At 40.2% G+C, this 19,902-nt stretch overlaps 1 pseudogene; it reads right to left on the bottom strand.

Annotated features, from left to right (window-relative positions):
* Nucleotides 1–15,234: 15,234 nt before the first annotated feature.
* Nucleotides 15,235–16,293, bottom strand: LOC116751136 (annotated as a pseudogene).
* Between the last annotated feature and the right edge of the window lie 3,609 nt (nucleotides 16,294–19,902).

Here is a 19,902-nt window from a genome sequence, read left to right as displayed (position 1 = left end):
ATTCCAGATGACAAGAGAGACATCATAAACCCAAAGAACATGGGAATCAAATGAATCATTTCAAGTTCAGAATCATCCACAAAGATATTCTTGGGTAGTAATCAACACTTGCTCTCCATGTGGCAGAAAAACTGAACACTTATTTTGATTACTTTCACCTGGGTTCAAAACCACAGCGATAGGACTGAAAAAATAGAAAAAAATAAAATGAGGGGGGAAGAGAAAAATTTCAAACATGTAGAAAATTGTCATTCTTATAACAAGGCACTTAAATTAGTACTGAGGAGTACTATTCCATGGTATCTTTTTGGTTCTATGGCAAAAATTTTTTTTTCTAATTTTTCTTTTCGATATATAATCTATAAATCATGGCAAGTGCATGGGAAGATTATACCCTCTTTTGTCATTCAGCAGTCTCTGCAGTCAATCTACCCACACAACTGTGCCTTACCCTTATATGCCCTTACCTTTCATCTGGGAGCAGATTATGAAGGTTAAGATCATAGGTGTCAAAGAGGAATTATACCCTTTAGAATCTAAAAGGGTCATTTAAATTTACATTTATGAAGTAAAAATTGACACTCAGTTCCCCAGTCACACTAGCCACATTTCAAGAGCTCAGTAACAACGGGCAGTTCACGGTTCCTGCCTTGGGGCAGCACAGAATAGAATATTTTCTGTACCACAGAAAGCTCTATGAGGCACCTCTGGACCAGATGACATTTGTGTAAGGGCATAGATCTCACATCCTCTCTATCCACCAGTTTCTCACATGCCCCATGTTTTTCGCTCCAAAAAAATATCCTTACCCCAAATCTCATTCTGGTCCTAATTTTTGCTTTGCTATCTTTCATCTCTTTGCTATAATAGTCATAAAAACAAGAAGATTAGACATAGATGTGGATTTTAATTGCATTTGTTTCCAACATCATTATTTTATAGAAGAAGAAAATTGCCATTTGTTGTAGTAAAATATATCCCTTAATTCAATAAATATTCAATGAGTGGGTATATACTCTAGACACTGAGGACAGACCAAACCTGACCTTCATGGAACTTAAAATCTAATGCACGAGACGACAATTAAAAGCAAACTAATAAAAATTAGTAAGAATAGGAAGGAAAATAATGCAGGATAAAGGGACAGAGGAGGGGATAGGGAGCAAAAAGGAGGGAAATGGAGACAGTAGCTGTAGTTTCTCCATGGAGGGAGACCAGACAGAACTTCTATGTAAAAGTGATAATTGAAGCAAAGCCCAAAAATGTGAAAGAACAGCCATATGAAGGTCTAGGGGTAAGAGCATTCCAAGCACAGGAAACATAAGCACAAAGTCCATGGAGTTGGAATAAGCTTGCTGTGTCCAAGAAGAATAAATAAAGGTAGAGCTGTTGGAGAAAAGTTAGAGGGAACGTAGACGGAAGTGAGGTCTGAGGAACAGCCAAGGGCCAGGTCCTACAGGGCCATGTATTACTTACCTATTGCTGTGTTACAAATTACCTCAAGAATAAGTGGCTTGAAACAAAATTTGTTATCTCACAGCTCCTGTAGATCAGAAATCCATGTGCAGCTGGGCTGGATCCTCTGCTTCAGAGTCTCTTAGAGGCTATGATCACGGTGCTGGCCAAGACTGTGGTCATCTGAAGTCTCAACTCAAGAAGGATCCACTTCCAAGCTCGTTCACAGGGTTTTGACTTCAATGACTCAGTTTCTTGTGGGCTGTTGGACCCCAGGGCTTCACTTTCTCACTGGTTTTTGGCCAAAGGCTACTCACAGTTCCTTGTCTTGTGGGCCTCTCCAACATGGCAGCTTGTTTCATCAAAGTTAGCAAAGGGAGAAGTAGAATCTGCCAGTAAAATAGAAGTCACAAGTCTCTGTAATCCTAATCATAGAAGTCAGGTCCCATCACTTTGCCTTATTCTATTTGTCAGAACAATTGAGTAGGTCTAGGCCATACACTACATAAGGAATTATGTAAGAGCATGAACAGCAGGAGGCAGGGGTCAGTTGAGAGACCTTCTAGAAGTCTGCCCAACAAAGGTCTCATGAACCATGGTAGGGAGTTGGAATTTTACCTTAAGAGTGATTGGGAGGCATTGAGAAGTTTCATTCAGGGAACTGATATAATCTGATCTTCAACTCAGGAACTGCGCTGTTCTACAGAGAAGAGATGTAGCAGGCTACCTGTGAAAACAGGGAGAAGATAAGAAGTTATTATAATTGTTCATGTGAAAAGTAATAGAGCTAAGAAGATAGTGAGCCACTGTCAAACCTGAGATCTATTTAAAGATAGAACCCACTAAGATAGAAACCCACAGTATTTGCTAATGGGTTGCGTAAGGAGGGTGAAAAAGACAGGAAGCCTAACAAAAAAGCCTGAAATAGATGGACCAGTCCCCACAGAAAGATTTCCCTGGAAAATCTTCTGAGAGAGAGAGCCCATGATCCCTTATATTTTCTCTTTGCTTTCTCCCTATGTCTCCTTTCACATCTCTCTGATAATCTTCACAAGTCACTGCATAGTGTTGATGCTTAGAAAAATCTAGAATTTCCACACTTTTAATATGTCACAATAGAAAGTCACAGTGCTAAGAGCTGTAGGGAAACTGGAGTATAAAATAATGGTTGTCATTATTTATTATTAAAAACAGGATACTCTCTTTTTAAGTTTGTGCCCCAGTTTCTCATACTCACCAGTAGACATAACATACTGTCACATTCCTATTTTCATGTAAAGATGGAAATATTTTTATTCTTTTAAACAAAACAATGCTAATAAGGAGAGGCAAGGAATTAATTTCTCAAGAATATAAGGAGGCTGGCTGTACATTCTTAGTGTTTCAACTTCAATAATAAATTGCTGTACCCTGTGAAATCATAGCATTCATATTAGCTATTCCAGGAAGAGTCTGACTTACAGCATCTGTCTCCCTGAAACCACAAAGAACCCAACAGATTAAACAGCAGAGTATACATATTTTATCAGCTTTCTTGATTCACTCCATGTATTGTTTTAGGCTAACTCTCTGTGTAGCCAAATACCAAACAAAACTCAAATAAGTCATAATTAATAGTGAACAATATATTGTTTTTCTCTCTGGTTGTAATAATTAACCGAGATTGCTTCATGACTAAAGCAACTGATATCATCTTTGCCCCCAGCAAAATGGTAAGATTTCACTTTGAAATAGGCTCATTTTCACTTCATGCTCCTTTCTTTTATCTCTCCCACCCACCCCTGTACACAAGGCTCTATCTAGGGTGTATGCTCCTGGTTGAGAATTCGATCTCCTAAGGGTAGTTAAGATCAATGGGAAGAAATATCTCATAAAGCCTGAGTTTCTCTCATCAGTCATATTGATATTCTCCCATCACCCTTGATATTACAAGATGGGTAACCTTGGCAGGTAACTAAAAGCATGATACCCTCCATTTTGTAAGAAATGTGTGTACTCATCCAATCTCTGTGACAATTCCTGTGTGTATTCTACCAAAAGTCAACTTGAGCACAATAACAAGGGAACACATTTTTTTCCTGACTCTCCTAGTATATTCCTTCAGAAAAAAAAAAAAATTGTTAGACTGCTTCTCATCATCCTTTCTGATGCTTTCAAGGTTGGAACACTGAAGTAGGAAGGGGAACCGTGACCCCTGATTTAGTCTTAAAGGACCCATGCATAATCAACTGAAAACTTGCCAGCTCTGGAACTACAGAGACATATATGGGTTTTTGTTTGTTTGTTTGTTTTATGGACATTTTTAAATTTATTTATTTACTTTTGGCTGTGTTGGGTCTTCTCTGCTGCGCGCAGGCTTTCTCTAGCTGTGGAGAGCAGGGGCTATTCCTCATTGCAGTACGCAGGCTTCTCACTGCAGTGACTTCTCTTGTTGTGGAGCACGGGCTCTAGGCCCATGGGCTTCAGTAGTTGTGTCACGCGAGCTCAGGAGTTGTGGCTCATGGGCTTTAGAGCGCAGGCTCGGTAGTTGTGGTGCACAGGCTCAGTTGCTCCATGGCGTGTGAGATCTTCCCAGACCAGGGCTCAAAACCCGTGTCCCCTGCATTGACAGGCAGATTCTTAACCACTGCGCCACCAGGGAAGTCCCAGCATATATGTTTGATCCCAGGATATAGCTACGGACAAGTTGCTCAAGAGACTGGGTGATGTGCGTAAAGCTATATAGTTAGGGAAAACAAATTTAAACAGTAGCACAGGCCTCCCCACTGCAGGACTTGTGCTTCCAAGACAGTCACAGAGACCTAGAACTATCACAGCGCGGCTGCTTTAAAGACGCCACCTCCACATCAGTGCCAGAGGGCGCTTCTCTGACTGCTAGCTTTCTTTTTAAACCAATTCCTTTAAAAGTAGAAATCATTTTTTTATATTTTTACTGTTAATGCCAAAAGCTCAGCCTACCTGTTCTGGTGCCGAACCAAATCTCAGAGACAGAGTTTTGGATGACGTAGAAAAGAAAAATTTTATTGCTTTGCCAGACAAATGGGACACAGCAGGCTCCTGCCCTCAAAAACTATGTGTCCCAACCCAGGAGGATTTGATGAGGAGTTTTATAGCAAGGTTCAAGGGTGGGGTTGCTGATAAGATTAGGGTGTGTGCAGGGCCTGCACTCCTCTAATCTGGTCTCAGGTAATCTTGAATGAACTTCTCTGGTTCCTTTAATGTAGTCTCAGGTAGTCTTTCTCTGGTATGAAGAATGTTGACATCTTAAAGAGCTTAAAGACATTGTTATCCCTTGAGGTGGAACCAGGACCCTGCCCCAAGGCTGCACCATTGTTCCTTGGCTGCCTCTCCCTTGTCTTTGCATCCGCTCCCTTCTTGGATTAGCAACTATTCAAATCTGTCCTTTGGAACTCAGGGAAGGTCATGGAGGCTGGAGTCAAGAAACAGGGGACAGAAAGGCTTCCATACCCAGGAGCCCCACAGGGTCCTGCTCAGTTTCACTGTCAATATTGGTGGTGAGCAACCTGAAGTTTCCTTTAAGGAACATATACAATGTCAGTCATGGAAGATGCAGTGATGAATAAGACACCTTGAATTCTTCCACTTCAAGCACCCTCTGTGATTCAAGTCTGCTTTCTATTTCCCATCAATAGACACTCTCAAAAGCTGGTCTCCACACTGGCTTTTGTGCCATTGTTCTTCAATTAACCCTTTACACCAAGTCAGCTCAAACACGCAATTTTCTCTACCTACGTTAAATCGCTTTTCTTCTTCCCATTTCTTACATTTCCATTTTCCTCTTCTGCTGCTTCTCCACATAAACCATATATTTCCTTACCTTACCCCACACCTTCCCAGTGCCCTAATATTGAACAGTCTCTTCCTTTTGCCCATTGTGCCATTCTGCACAGGATCTTCCTTACAAAAATCCACTCATACTTCAAGATTCATGCCAAATTTCATCACTCAAACTGACCTTCCTTCAGACTTCCACTGACATTGAACATACATCTATTTATAAGATTACATTATGATTAGCAATGTATACGTCTATCTTTTCCATCATACCAAGGGAAGGAATATACCCTAATTCATCACCAATGCCCAGATTCACTGCCTAGCCCTTTGCAGACATACCATATATTAGTAAATGAAACACTCCCATTTACTATTGCAACAAAAAGTATAAAATACCTAGGAATAAACCTACCTAAGGGGACAAAAGACCTGTATGCAGAAAACTATAAGACACTGATGAAAGAAAGTAAAGATGACACAAACAGATGGAGAGGTATATACGACATTCCTGGATTGGAAGATTCAACATTGTGAAAATAACTATACTACCCAAAGCAATCTACAGATTCAATGCAATCCCTATCAAATTACCACTGGCATTTTTCACAGAACTAGAACAAAAAATGTCACAATTTGTATGGAAACACAAAAGACCCCGAATAGCTAAAGCAATCTTGAGAAAGAAAAACAGAGCTGGAGGAATCAGGCTCCCTGACTTCAGACTATACTACAAAGCTACAGTAACCAAGACAGTATGGTACTGGCACAAAAACAGAAACATAGATCAATGGAATAGGTTAGAAAGCCCAGAGGTAAACCCACGCACATATGGTTGCCTTATCTTTGATAAAGGAGGCAAGAATATACAATGGAGAAAAGACAGCCTCTTCAATAAGTGGTGCTGGGAAAACTGGACAGCTACATGTAAAAGAATGAATTTAGAACACTCCCTAAAACCATACACAAAAATGAACTCAAAATGGATAAAATACCTAAATGTAAGGCCAGACACCATAAAACTCTTAGAGGAAAACATAGGCAGAACACTCTATGATATAAATCACAGCAAGATCCTTTTTGACCCACCTCCTAGCGAAATGGAAACAAAAACAAACAAATGGAACCTAATGAAACTTGAAAGCTTTTGCACAGCAAAGGAAACTACAAACAAGATAAAAAGACAACCCTCAGAATAGGATAAAATACTTGCAAATGAATCAATGGACAAAGGATTAATCTCTAAAATATATAAACAGCTCGTGCAGCTCAATATTAAAAAAAACAAACAACCCAATGCATAAATGGGCAGAAGACCTAAATAGACATTTCTCCAAAGAAGACATACAGATGGCCAAGAAGCACATGAAAAGCTGCTCAACATCACTAATTATTAGAGAAATGCAAATCAAAACTACAATAAGGTATCACCTGACACCAGTTACAATGTGCATCATCAGAAAATCTACAAACAACAAATGCTGGAGAGGGTGTGGAGAAAAGGGAACCCTCTTGCACTGTTGGTGGGAATGTAAATTGATACAGCCACTATGGAGAACGGTATGGAGGTTTTTAGTTAAAAACTAAAAATAGAATTACCATATGACCCAGCAATCCCACTGCTGGGCATATACCCTGAGAAAACCATAATTCAAAAAGGCACATGCACCCCAATATTCATTGCAGCACTATTTATAATAGCCGTGTCATGGAAGCAACCTAAATGTCCATCAACAGATGAATGGATAAAGAAGATGTGGTACATATATACAATGGAGTATTACTCAGCCATAAAAAAGGAATGAAACTGAGTCATTTGTAGAGATGTGGATGGATCTAGAGACTGTCATACAGAGTGAAGTAAGTCAGAAATTGAAAAACAAATATCATATATTAACGCATATATGTGGAACCTAGAAGAATGGTACAGATGAACCAGTTTGCAAGGCAGAAATAGAGACACAGATGTAGAGAACAAATGTATGGACACCAAGGGTGGAAAGTGGTGGTGGTGGGGGGTGTGTGTGATGAACTGGGAGATTGGAATTGACATGTATACACTAATATGTATAAAATAGATAACTAATAAGAACCTGCTGTATAAAAAATAAATTAAATTCAAAGAAAAAGAATGCACTATGTCAGTTAATGATAACAATAGCTAATATTTACTGAGTACTTACAGCACTATAGATACCATTATAAGCACTCTTTATGATTAAATTAATCTAATCCTCATATCAAGCTTATGAAATAGGAGCTACTATTACCTTACATTGCAGTTAAAGAAACTGAAGAGCAGTATTAGATAAACTGTCCAAGCGCACAAAGCTAGGAAATAGAAAAGGTGAGATTTGAAACTAGCCGCTTTTAATCACTGGACAATGCACTGGTTTAGAATAGGAGTCAACAAACTTTTTCACAAAGGGCCACATAGTAAATACTTTTGGCTGTGGACCAAACATCACTATTCAACTTTTCACTTGTAGCAGAAACGTAGCCATAGACAATATATATGTGAATGAGTATGGTTATGCTTCAACAAAACATTATTTATAGAAATGGAAAATGACATGAATTGGTTCAAGGCATGTGGTTTCCCGAACCCTGCTTGTAGACTCTGCCTGTGTATCCCAATATCATCCACATAAACAGATAATATCTAGAGAGTACATTCAAGTATTTGAGTACCAAAAATAGACTACTGGGTCAGTCATGGAAAAGTAAGAGACATTCTTTATCAGCAGCAGAAGGAAAATGGCTGCAAAGGCGTAGTGTGACAACTAAAGGTTGACAATGGTCACACTAGGCTGCTGATACTGTTAGGTCTTATTTCCTGGGGAATTAAATTCATTCCTTACAGTGGCTAAGACTTTCCTGGACTTCCTCATAACATGGTTACAGTGGCTTCTGATACCGCTCTTAGCAAATCAAACCTTATCTCTTCCATCAATACCACACTAAAGACCTTTCCTGAAGTTTCATCTTGGGTTCTGTGCTTGGTGTGGCCAAGGAGAAGGCTCCAGAACTACTGTGCTGCTCAGCATCCCATAGTTACATGCTAAGAAGATAAACTAGGGAGGATGTCAAGAAAATGTCTCAGTCTATTTCCTATCCATGCAGCAATCTCTTCCCTCAGAACTCTTGCAAATCATGCCATATGCAAGCCTTTGGGCCAGGCTGGCTGGAGTTTGAAGCCCACATCTCATAAAGCAAAATAAATGTAAAGCCATATATAGAGGCAGCTCTGCAAGAGATCTCCACTTGTTTGGTTTAGAAAGGGGAGTGGCTGCTTGTAACATCCGTATCAGATTTTCAGATTCCTGAGGAAAAGGAACCAACCTTGATATCTCCTTGTAACCTAGGCAGTGTACCCACCAGGCAACTTTGCATAGTGTTTGAATGAATCTGCCCTACTCCCCTGCTTCTAGAGCTGTGCTGCCTGTTGACATTGCCTGGCTTGCAACTCCCTCTGTTGCTACTCTCAGAGACTCTGGGCACTGAAACCTCTGATGTTTTATTCTTAATGCCAAGTCCCTGCCTGTCCTCTATTGAACCCAATGGGTTTCCTTTGAGCATCTACCACTGTAGTCAAGGATTTCTAAATTAACTGCCTAGCTGCCTCTCAGTATTTGCAGATTTAATTCCTGAATTGACTGGATCAACCCAAAGACACCTTGTCCATCTTCTTGTCCCAGTCTCCTTGATCACCCAACCTTGTTACCACCGGTCTGTCACTTACTTTCTTGCTCTTCCAATTCGCTATAGATACATTCTCTCTGGACTCAGTCTTTTCACTTGCTTTCTGACTTGGCTTTTGTCTTTTCTTCTGGGTTTAGTATTTTCATAACCATTCGGACAGCCATGCTCTCGCATCTCAACCTAGGTACTGTGCTCCCAACAGGCGTCCTTGGGGGCAGTTTGCCATCCATCAGTTTTGGACAAGAGAAAAGAATCTGTAAACACCCCGGCATCACCCTTCATAGTCTCTTGCCTTTTAGGTGTGGCTCAGTCTCCCACCTGCCATATTCCACTCCCTCTTCACGTTTTTCTGTGTTTTACAACTCTCTATGTGAATAAAGGACCTTCTAAGGGGCTTTTTAAAAACAGATTTTCTTAATTTCTTGTCCAAATTCTCACCAACAAAAACAGTCAAATAACTCAGTTCACTGAATATTTAAGAAAATCATTGGCTCAATTTGTGCAATTAAGAATAAAGAAATATCTCACTGCTTGCTGTCAGTCACTGTTTGTGACTAGGGATAGAAAAAAAATGGTGACATATTTGTATTCTTTACGTGTTTTTCTGTAAAGAACACGGAGATTATGGGTTTAATGACCCAATACATGAAGAGTTTGTTCAGTTACTTGCTTGCACATTAAGGAAGAGCTCCAGGAAGTCCAAATTTTATGCCTACTATTGGAAGCACACACACACAAAAATAAGCCAAATATGAAGTCTTTCCAGATATTATTTTATTTACTATTTTACTTTTTTTTTTAATTTTCAGCACAATCCAAAACAGATGATAATATATTTGTTCTCAGTGAATTCTCAAATCAATCTAGAAAATATTAAATATTGTGTTTCTTTGGGCATTGTTCAAAGGCTGCTCCAGTGGTTTGAAAGAGACAAAAGACATCTTCTAGTGAACACTGCCATTCCTCTAGGGGAAAGCTCTACCCAGCTAACAGCTATTTTAAGATGCTGAAGATGCATTAACACAGGCTGCAATTACTCTGTGAATCCCAATTTGAATTGAAGTATCATCTCTCAAGGGTGTAATCCCAGGGTCACATTTCCTTTTCCAGGCAAAGTAAACCATCTCTTTGACTCTTAAGGCCACTACAGGCAATCTCAGACAATCAGAGTTCCTCTTCATCTTTAGGTCAATAAAATTATCTTTAAAAAACAGGCAATTTGAAATTCATAAAAATAATAACCTACAGTGATAAAAAGAGCAAGTCAGCCACAAATAATTACTAATCATGGTCAATTGTTGAATAAAGATCAAAGTTACTAATGGAGATCCTTTAAACATCATACCAATGTACTAAATAAATATTATAGAAATATATCTATGATTTTTAAAACTTTGAATGGGCTTTTATAAACCAATATTGCAGTGTCTTTATGCAACAATTATTATTTACTACAATTTGTCTTCTCCAGAAATTATTGTTGCAAATCTTTTCATGCCCTTTTCAATCAAGAGGAAAGAAGATCCAGACCTGAAATGCACTCCCAGCTTTTTCATCCTTGTCTGTGGTTTTTCATCCCCTTTGAAAGAAATCGCAGGAGACCCTGACTCTGTGTGTGGTTTGTCTGACCACATTATATTCATAGGCTCAGAGAGCATGTATATTCAGCACAGTCTGGCATCTTGCTTTCATTTTGCTTCCAAGTTATATGATAAACATACAGAATACCAGAAGACACTCCTCTATTTAAATTTCCTTCTTTGTTTCTTCCATCTCTTCAACATTAGAAAGGTTAGCAGTTTTGTTAAAAAGAAAAACTAAACAACAGCTCTCAAAAATAAATTTTCAAAAATTATCGCCTTTACAAAGATGATACAACTGGCCCACATAGAGATGTAAGTTTTACCCGTGTCTACTAATTGTGAAGATTTCTTCATTTGGATCTTTTCACATTCTCCCAGTCCCTTGTAACTAAGAGAGTTTACTTGAGATAGATTTTCTTCCCAATCGCACAGCCGCTACCTGCTAGTTTTTTTCCTCAAAATCCCACAGCCACTACCAGAGGTCAGGTGACCATCGTCCTCACATGGGTTATTGCACTGTCTTCTAACTGGCCTCCCAGCCCTCATCTTGCCCCCTCTCCCCACCTAGTAGTCCATTCTCTACAATTCTGTCATGATGAGAACTTTAAACTCTAACCAGTTGAGAAATGGAATATTTCCTGCCATGTCATTAAACAAAGGGTGTCACAGTCATCAGCAATTGCAGCCCTCCAATGCGAGCCCTGAGGGAACTCAGGAAGGAAGGAAGGCCTGCCATCTAGCAGCCATCAGAAGGCAGCCACCCCCTATGGTGATCCCTCAGGATTCGAAAATACAGGATATTGGCCCCAGATAACTGAGGTGCATATCAAAGGAATGATTTCAGTGAACCCAGATCCTTTTTTTTTTAGATTTATCCAATTATACTTTATTAAGAATGACAGAAAATCACTATGAACAAGATTTTTACCATAGTTCTATCATATGTGAATTGTCAGAGGATATAAGCTATGTCAAATTTGCTTTTTAAATATATTTTTCAAAATAAAAACCCAGATTCTTGCATCTTCTCATACATAGAAAAGCGCTAAATTCCTTAACTTGACATATCTGGCTTTCCTTTAGCAATCTTCTTTTGACTTTCAGACTACCTGCCCTTTGTTGCAAAACTTCTGTATAACCTGGCTCTCCCCTCCACCATCTCCTCTGAGAAGTTTTCTCAGGGTCACGTGAGAGGCTACCTCCTGGGCTTGAAGTCCTAAAACTTCCCACCGAATAATACATAACTCTCAACTTTTAGGTTGCGCATATTTTTTAAGTTGGCACAGTTTATCGAGCCTTTGAAGTTCCAGCCCCTACTCATACTAGCTGCCTCATCACTCCTTACACCCTTCTTCACAGTTCAAGCCCTAGAAATACTGAAAGTCATTTTTTGGTCCTAGACACATCATGATCTCTTTCCCTTTAGGTTTACAGACATTATGCTTCAGTCTGCCTCTCCTCATTTCTTGATCAACCTCTATCCACCCTCGAGGTCTCAGCATAATTTTTATTTCCTCCCCCATGACTTCTAGATTCTTTTCCCCATCTAAAGGTCTCTACTCTGAGAATTATTAGAGGTGTATTTTTCCATAACAGTATTTCTCATATTTTATGTGATGGGCTTAATAGTCTCTTCTCCACATGAGGGCAGGGTCATATCTATCTTGATACTGTTATATAACCAGTATACAACTTAATATTTACAGAATGAATGACTGCTTGATTAGTTGGGTGGAAGGATGGAGGTGTGGATGAATGAATGGATGAATAGATTTTTTTTAAATGTGTGGAGTTAGGATGGCTATCTGGGAAAAGGACAGAGACAATGGAACTTTGCAGTGCCCTTGTTACCATCAATACATCTTTAAAAACATGCCACTGACTTCTCTCCATATTGATTTGGTACAAGATACATTCGTTATGGAAAAATAAATGTTTAAAACCTCATTCATATAATCAAACTTTAAAGAAATGATTTTAAAATATTCATTTATGTATTCATTCAGGTATGTGACAATCTCCAGCTTGTACCTCAGGATAATGAGGTTAAATTTATTGTTTCTTCCCTTAAGGAATTTACAGTCTAGGGAGGTGCTATACAACAAAGTTGAAAAATAAAATAGTATCTTTTAAAAAAATAAAATTAAGTCATAATAATTCTGTGTTGTCTTTAAAAAACATTATCACAAATCACTTTTTAAAAGTCCTAAAAATTTTGTAAAATGGTTTTGACTGGAAAAAAATACATGAATTTAAATTCAAAGATATATCTTATTTGTCAAATATTCCATCATATGAATTCTGCAAAGATTAAAGTATATCCATGTGAGGAAACTAGCAAAATAAATATGAAGGGGACAGAGTTGAGACCTGGGACCTAGAAAAAGTGATTTGAGGAGTATTGAGAGAAAACTCTTACCAAAAGAAATGCTCTCCTATGGTATGTTGAGTAAAATATTCCATCACAGTCTCTAAGGTGTTGAGTCCCATTATGTGCAATATGGAAATGAGGACCTAGGGAACATAGCCCTGCCATTTGTAAATAACAGATGGATGGGGCTTTCTAATGATGAGTGGGAGATTTAGGTTTTCCCCAAATAACCCAAGGAAATAGTTCTGTCATTGTGAGCACTTAAGAGAGAATCCACACAGAACCATGCTGCATAGAAGCATCTCATGAGGGAAAGCAGGTAATTTCAACAGTGCTTAATAGGTTGACCAAAAAAAAAATGTGACTGTAGCAAAAATTGGATGGACAGTAAGAAGTGCTGAATTTAAGTATCTTCATCTAGTCCAAACAATAATTAGTGCTTTTGTGATCACCAATACTGATGGCAGAATAAACAAGAATATGTGAATTTTATCTTCCTTATGATCTACTATAAAACAGAACACAGTACAGCAGAAAGAAGAGGAACCTGAATTCTTATGGTGTGCTTAGCTCAGCCTTCCTTTTCTTCCTCCTCCTGCCCTCACTCCATCGTTTCTGAATGTTGCATGCCACTCCATGTGTTCATACAGTACCTGTGCAAAGAGAGCTGAGTCTCTCTCCAGGAATTGTCCTTGTATGAACAAAACTACCCGGCCCAAGGCCACTCCTCTTCCCCTGTGACAGCCTGTAAGAAATGACTGGTTACTTCAGGGGCGTGTGGATTCAGCTCTTTTGCTTCAATTTGGGACAATTCTGCAAGGCCATCCCAGCTCCAGCGCCCTCTGGGGGGTCTGCTGAGGCTTCGGGTGCAACCACACCATCCTCCAACTTTTACCTCTGCCCAGTTCTGCTTCCTAAACTCACTAAACTTATACACACAAAGCTCCACCTCAGAGTCTGTTCCTTGGGGACCGCAACATACTGCAGCCCTCAATGTTGGGTAATGCTTACCAATGCACACATTTCCATGCAACCTCCTGCCAAAGAATGCATATTGCGAGAAATATCAAATCAAAAAAACTGGAGCATAATTAGTGAATAGAATAATCAATTGCAGTAGTATCAACAATTGATTTAATAGGATCTTAGCTCTAAAATTATGATTTTAAATGCATCTTTATGGAAACAAAACTACGTATTAATTTAGTGAATCATCTTATGACTATTGATTCTGCATTCCAAGATAGAAGGCTTTCAGTGTGGTTTAAGTGTTTATTTCAAGGCTTGCATGAAACAGAACATTCTAATCCAAATAACAGAATTATACTGAGAGTATTTAGTCATTTGCATTATCAATGTAGTGCCTGGAAGTTTGAGATGAGTTGAAATTGGCCATGCAAATGAAAACTAGCTTAGCTAACATTAACAATCATTAAAGGGTGAAAATGACCTTAATTTCTAAAAAGAAAGGACATATTTAATGATCCCCTATTAGCTAACTTCCATTTTATACAATTACACGGGCACCTCCAGTCACAGAAGATACTTGGTATGGCTGAACAATTACCACTCTCAGGTGAAAAGTATTTGATGTTGCATGTTTCCTTCATTTAAATAGTTTTTTTTTTTAATTCCAAGAGATGAAAAGACAAAGCTAAAAAGCATTCTCTTAAAATTCCACCCCAATTAATAGGATTAGAATATTAATGCCAACAAGCTATAAAACAACAGGATCTTCTTACACAGCCACTTTACAGGAAAAGCAGAGGACCAGAGACCTACAACCAAGATATGTTTTCTCATGACCATGGAGACATTGCAACGGCTTTGTACTCTTCAGGTATTAACTGATGACAATTAAACATTTAGACAAGTGTAGATTATTTCATATACACCCGATCTAAAATGGTTAAAGGAGAGGCACTGAAATGTTTAGATTTCAGAAATTGCATTGTGAGGCCAAATGTGAAATGTTAATATCCCAACGTAAATTTAAGGTACTCTTAAGAGTTACTTAAAATAATATTTCTAATTATCTTTTCATCCTTGACACAAATAATAAAAAATATGCTCTTTTAAATTGTTTTTGACAGCCTATGCCTATGGCTTTCACATGCATCTGAACTTTTTTTTAAGACCACAAAAAAATTTTATTAACTCAGTAAATGAAGACCCAGTCACTTTGCATGTCGAACCCCCTCAAAAGGATGGGGTTGGGTTAGGGAGAAACCTGGTGTAGGAATATCTCCTATCCCTCAACAGAGAAGACTCGAGGGAGGAAGAGGGGCTATGCAAATAGATTGCCAAAGGTGGGAAAGAAAGGGAGTATTAGGTCAGGATGACAGCCGAAGAGGAAGAGGAGGATGGAGAGGGTGAGGGATCTGTTGAAGACCCAAGAAACAAAGAGGGCTGGGGCTAGGGAGCCAAAGGAGGTGGGAAGTGTGGTCCTAGAGCCCAGAAGTGGGGTCCATTCTGAAGCAGGGTGGCCCCTTGGGCCCCCTTCCCCATGACCCACTTGCCCCTGAGTTCCTTCCTCCAGCTCCTCCCCACCAGGATCCCGACGAACAGGCTGCTTGCAGATAGGGCAGGTCTTCTGGGTCTTAGTGAGCCACGGGTCCACACAGCAGCCGTGATAGGCATGAGCACAGGGAAGTACCTTCAGCCTGTCCCCATCCTCATATGCATCCAGGCAGATAGCACAGACATCATACTGGTCTCCCTTCTGAGAGTCACGTGTAGGAATCTGTTTCATTGCTCTTTGGTCAGTGGTTTTCTCTGGCGCTCTTTCTGGAGCTGAATACAAGGAACTCTCAACATTGCTCCCATGCCCAAAATTAGCACTCCCAAAATCCCCGAGAAAAGGATGAGGCAATAGGCCAAGAGGAATCCATCATGTGGGACCAAAAGCACCTGAGCCCCCTTCTGGTAGACAAAGAGGTCATGCAGGTACTTAGAGCTCCTCTCGCTGATAAACACAGATGGGATCCAGATCTGCTGCTGGATCTCCTCATTATTCCACAGCATGCTCAGAAGTTCATTGGAATTCACATTGTGCACCACAGCTGCACCATACCCAGCCTTCTGAGCATTTAGGACTTTGAGGTCAAAGTTGCAGTCAAATCTTGGAAGCAGTGCAATGAAAACTGACCCACTGACCCGGGCTGAGGGTGGTGGAGCAATGGGGCTGCAGGCGTTGGCTGGGCGAGCCTCCACAAGGAACCCCTTAATTCCCTCCCGGCTCAAGGCAGCCCCAAAGAGAGCTGGGAGGTCTGCAAAGTCCATGCTGCCGTTGTGGTCTGAAGTCGCTCGAATGAGCCCCGTGACAGAAGCCGCTCCTCACAGCACAGTGGCCACAACCGCAGGAAGACGGAGGGCCGCAAGGTGCATGGCAGCATTGGGGGAAAGGCTGAGAAGGCCACGTCTTGGTGGCAGACGCAGAAGCGGAGTTCTAAGCCCTCTCCCCCTTTCTTCGGGATCCCAGAGGTCCAACCACCCCCAGGTGCTACTCTGCAGCTACATGGGGGTATAGGGAAGGAACCCCAGCTCTAACTCGTTTAGTGGAGCTAGGAGAAAGACGTTCATGTACCCTTTTCCGGTAAACAGATAAAACAGGAAAAGAGGACAGGGGAAAGCACAGGTGACAGAAAATCTTCTGGAAGAGCTGGGGAGCTCGAGGAGGTGGGACTTCCAGCCAGGTGGGCAGTTTTCCTATCCCTGGGCAAAGGGCTTCGGTAAAGAAAGTCAGGCTGCTTCCGGCATTGTACACTCAAGATGCAGCACTTCTGGTCCTCTCTTCCTTCCTCTCGCTGCTGCTGCTGCCACTACAGCCATGGTACCTTCAGGTCTCGCGAGAGTGCTCGCCACACTTCCGCCCCATCAGCTGAAATCTTTCAGAGTTTGTCTCCAGAGACCTCCTAACTCTGGTTTAGCCTGGCTCAGTCGGTCTTGCATGAAAACAAGCCAAATGGAGAAATTTCTAGCAGATTTTTTTTTTTTTTTCGGTACGCGGGCCTCTCACTGTTGTGGCCTCTCCCGTTGCGGAGCACAGGCTCCGGACGCGCAGGCTCAGTGGCCATGGCTCACGGGCCCAGCCCCTCCGCAGCATGTGGGATCTTCCCGGACCGGGGCACAAACCCGTGTACCCTGCATTGGCAGGCGGACTCTCAACCACTGCGCCACCAGAGAAGCCCACAGATTATTAATTTTGATGTAAGTTTTATGGCAGTTGATTCTAACTAAGAATGTGTACCAGTATCTACAAGTGCAAGTCCTTTGTTGTCCTATCTCCCAAACAAGTAACTGACATCTGAGATAATTCACAAATGCTGCCATTATGATACAGATAACCAAGGATCATCTGTATTAAAAGCATTTAACATTTTAATCATTTTATCTCAGTGACCCAATACAGTCTTTTAAACTAATAAAATTCTATTTCTGTGTCAAACACAGTATGGAGATAGGAATAAAAATCTTATTTCTTCATGAGGACCAGTTTAAGCTAGAAGGTGTTAACCTACTGGGTGTTTGGACAGTACATTTTTCTAGGATATTGTAGAGGACTGGAGGTTTTGATGTAGAATTGGATCTATATGACCAAGGAAATAGCCAACATATAAAATTGTTGAGACAGAGGTAGATTCTTTTCCTTGTGGGCCCATTTACAACATGAAAAAGTATCCCTTAGTTCTTAGATTTTGCATTTGCATACAGCTATCCTTTTTCTCTTTAAGTGGTATACCAAGAGGTCAAAACCTAGATTAGAAAAGGAAATTATAGGCCACTTTAAATAAAGATGTGCCTGATTGGCCGAGTCTGAAATGGAAAGGTTTTATTCTGAGCACACTGCTCCAAGTTGTCCCTCCAGACTTGGGTGGACAGCGTCTCACATTACAGTATTATCCTGCCGTTTTTGTACATTGGTTCCATTTGCTGAAATATACTTCCAGATTTGTTTCATCTCTATTTTCCTGTATTTTCCAATTTGGAACTAGAACAGATTATTAAATGCCACTGTTCCTGCTTCCACATAACCCCTCCAAGGTGAAGCACAAAACAATAAGCTCCAAGTCCACCTAGATGTAAGACAGATGCTAGTCTAAACCATTCCTTCAGGATTTTCAGAGAGGTGTGGAGGACAGAAGAGAGGAATACCAAAGTGGTCCTGCCAGCATTAGCTAGTAGGTGTCCTCAGTCTAAAAAGATTGAAGGACTGAGATGATTTCTTTAGAGAAAATTGTCAGTGAGCTATGTTGACAACCACACACATTCATGGGGAAGTGAGGTGGTGCTTCCCCTCAACCTCAAGCCAAGGAAAAGTGACTTAGAGACACTTGTGAAATTTGAGGCTCAGAGAAAGAGGAGGGGGGTACATTGGGTCAAGCTGCGTTTCCACACCCAGATAAGTTTCTCAAATTCCAAATATGGACCTTGCTATGGGGAGCCCTTGACGAGATCCCATGGAGCACTTCATCTGAAAGGGCAAAGGGACACCAAAACAGAGGGGAGGATACTGGAATCTAGGGGCAGAGGAGAACTCTCAGATAGCCAGCCCAGTAAAGATATTGTCCTCATCAGATTAGGAGCCTAGAAGACGCAATAGAAAAAAATTGCCAAGAAATCCACCAAAGCAATGTATAAGAGACAAGGAGTCGATTTGGGATCATTTGCCGTGGGGTCAGGCACACACACCCCATTGCTACTGCACCAGCCACCTGTGACTATCCCCCTGGAGACCAGTTTTAGAGAGGTCAAGAGCGGAGGCTAACCAGACACCAGAGCAAGAGGGGAGCAAAGACAAGAGAAGCCAGCAGAGTCCTCTCACCTGCCACCCCTAGGGCCTCAAACTTTCATAGCCTGATTTGGACCTGAGCTGGGGAAGGAAAGAATACTTAATGAGTCTGGGGTTTTATATTATACCAGACTACATTAGAATTAGAACATATAGAATTATTCAGCTGTCTAGATGGAATGCTTTTGTGTTTAAAATGGTCAAAGGCAGAGTTGGACCCAGGCTTCTTTAGTCCTAGAGTTTATCAATTTGGAAAACTTCTTCAATTAAAAAACAAAACCAAAATCAAAATTGTGGTTTCAAAATCAAGAACAGAGCCTTTGAAGGGCATCTGCAAATGGAGGGTCCTGTTCAGGGGGGCAAGACTAAATTTTCAAACACTACTGTCTCTAGTGCAAGGATTCTGTCCGAGAAATAAAACTGCTGTGGAGGAAGTCATTTCGCCAAAAACCTACTGAACTCACCAAAAGGCGATAGCCAATTATTACTGAGATTCTATAAAATTTATGTTAAATATACATATTATTCACATGTATAGTTAATATATAAAATATATACTATCTCTATAAAATTTATCTATAACATATTTATAGAGATAACATATATAATTATATATGTTATCTCTATAAATATGTTATAGATAAATTTTATAGAGATAGTATATATTTTATATATTAACTATACATGTGAATAATATGTATATTTAACATAAATTTTATAGAATCTCAGTAATAATTGGCTATCGCCTTTTGGTGAGTTCAGTAGGTTTTTGGCGAAATGACTTCCTCCACAGCAGTTTTATTTCTCGGACAGAATCCTTGCACTAGAGACAGTAGTGTTTGAAAATTTAGTCTTGCCCCCCTGAACAGGACCCTCCATTTGCAGATGCCCTTCAAAGGCTCTGTTCTTGATTTTGAAACCACAATTTTGATTTTGGTTTTGTTTTTTAATTGAAGAAGTTTTCCAAATTGATAAACTCTAGGACTAAAGAAGCCTGGGTCCAACTCTGCCTTTGACCATTTTAAACACAAAAGCATTCCATCTAGACAGCTGAATAATTCTATATGTTCTAATTCTAATGTAGTCTGGTATAATATAAAACCCCAGACTCATTAAGTATTCTTTCCTTCCCCAGCTCAGGTCCAAATCAGGCTATGAAAGTTTGAGGCCCTAGGGGTGGCAGGTGAGAGGACTCTGCTGGCTTC

Source organism: Phocoena sinus, chromosome 3, assembly GCF_008692025.1.
Source record: "Phocoena sinus isolate mPhoSin1 chromosome 3, mPhoSin1.pri, whole genome shotgun sequence".
NCBI lineage: Eukaryota > Metazoa > Chordata > Mammalia > Artiodactyla > Phocoenidae > Phocoena > Phocoena sinus.
The sequence above is the reverse complement of the archived record's forward strand: the minus strand, read 5'-3'. Positions and strand labels throughout refer to the sequence as shown.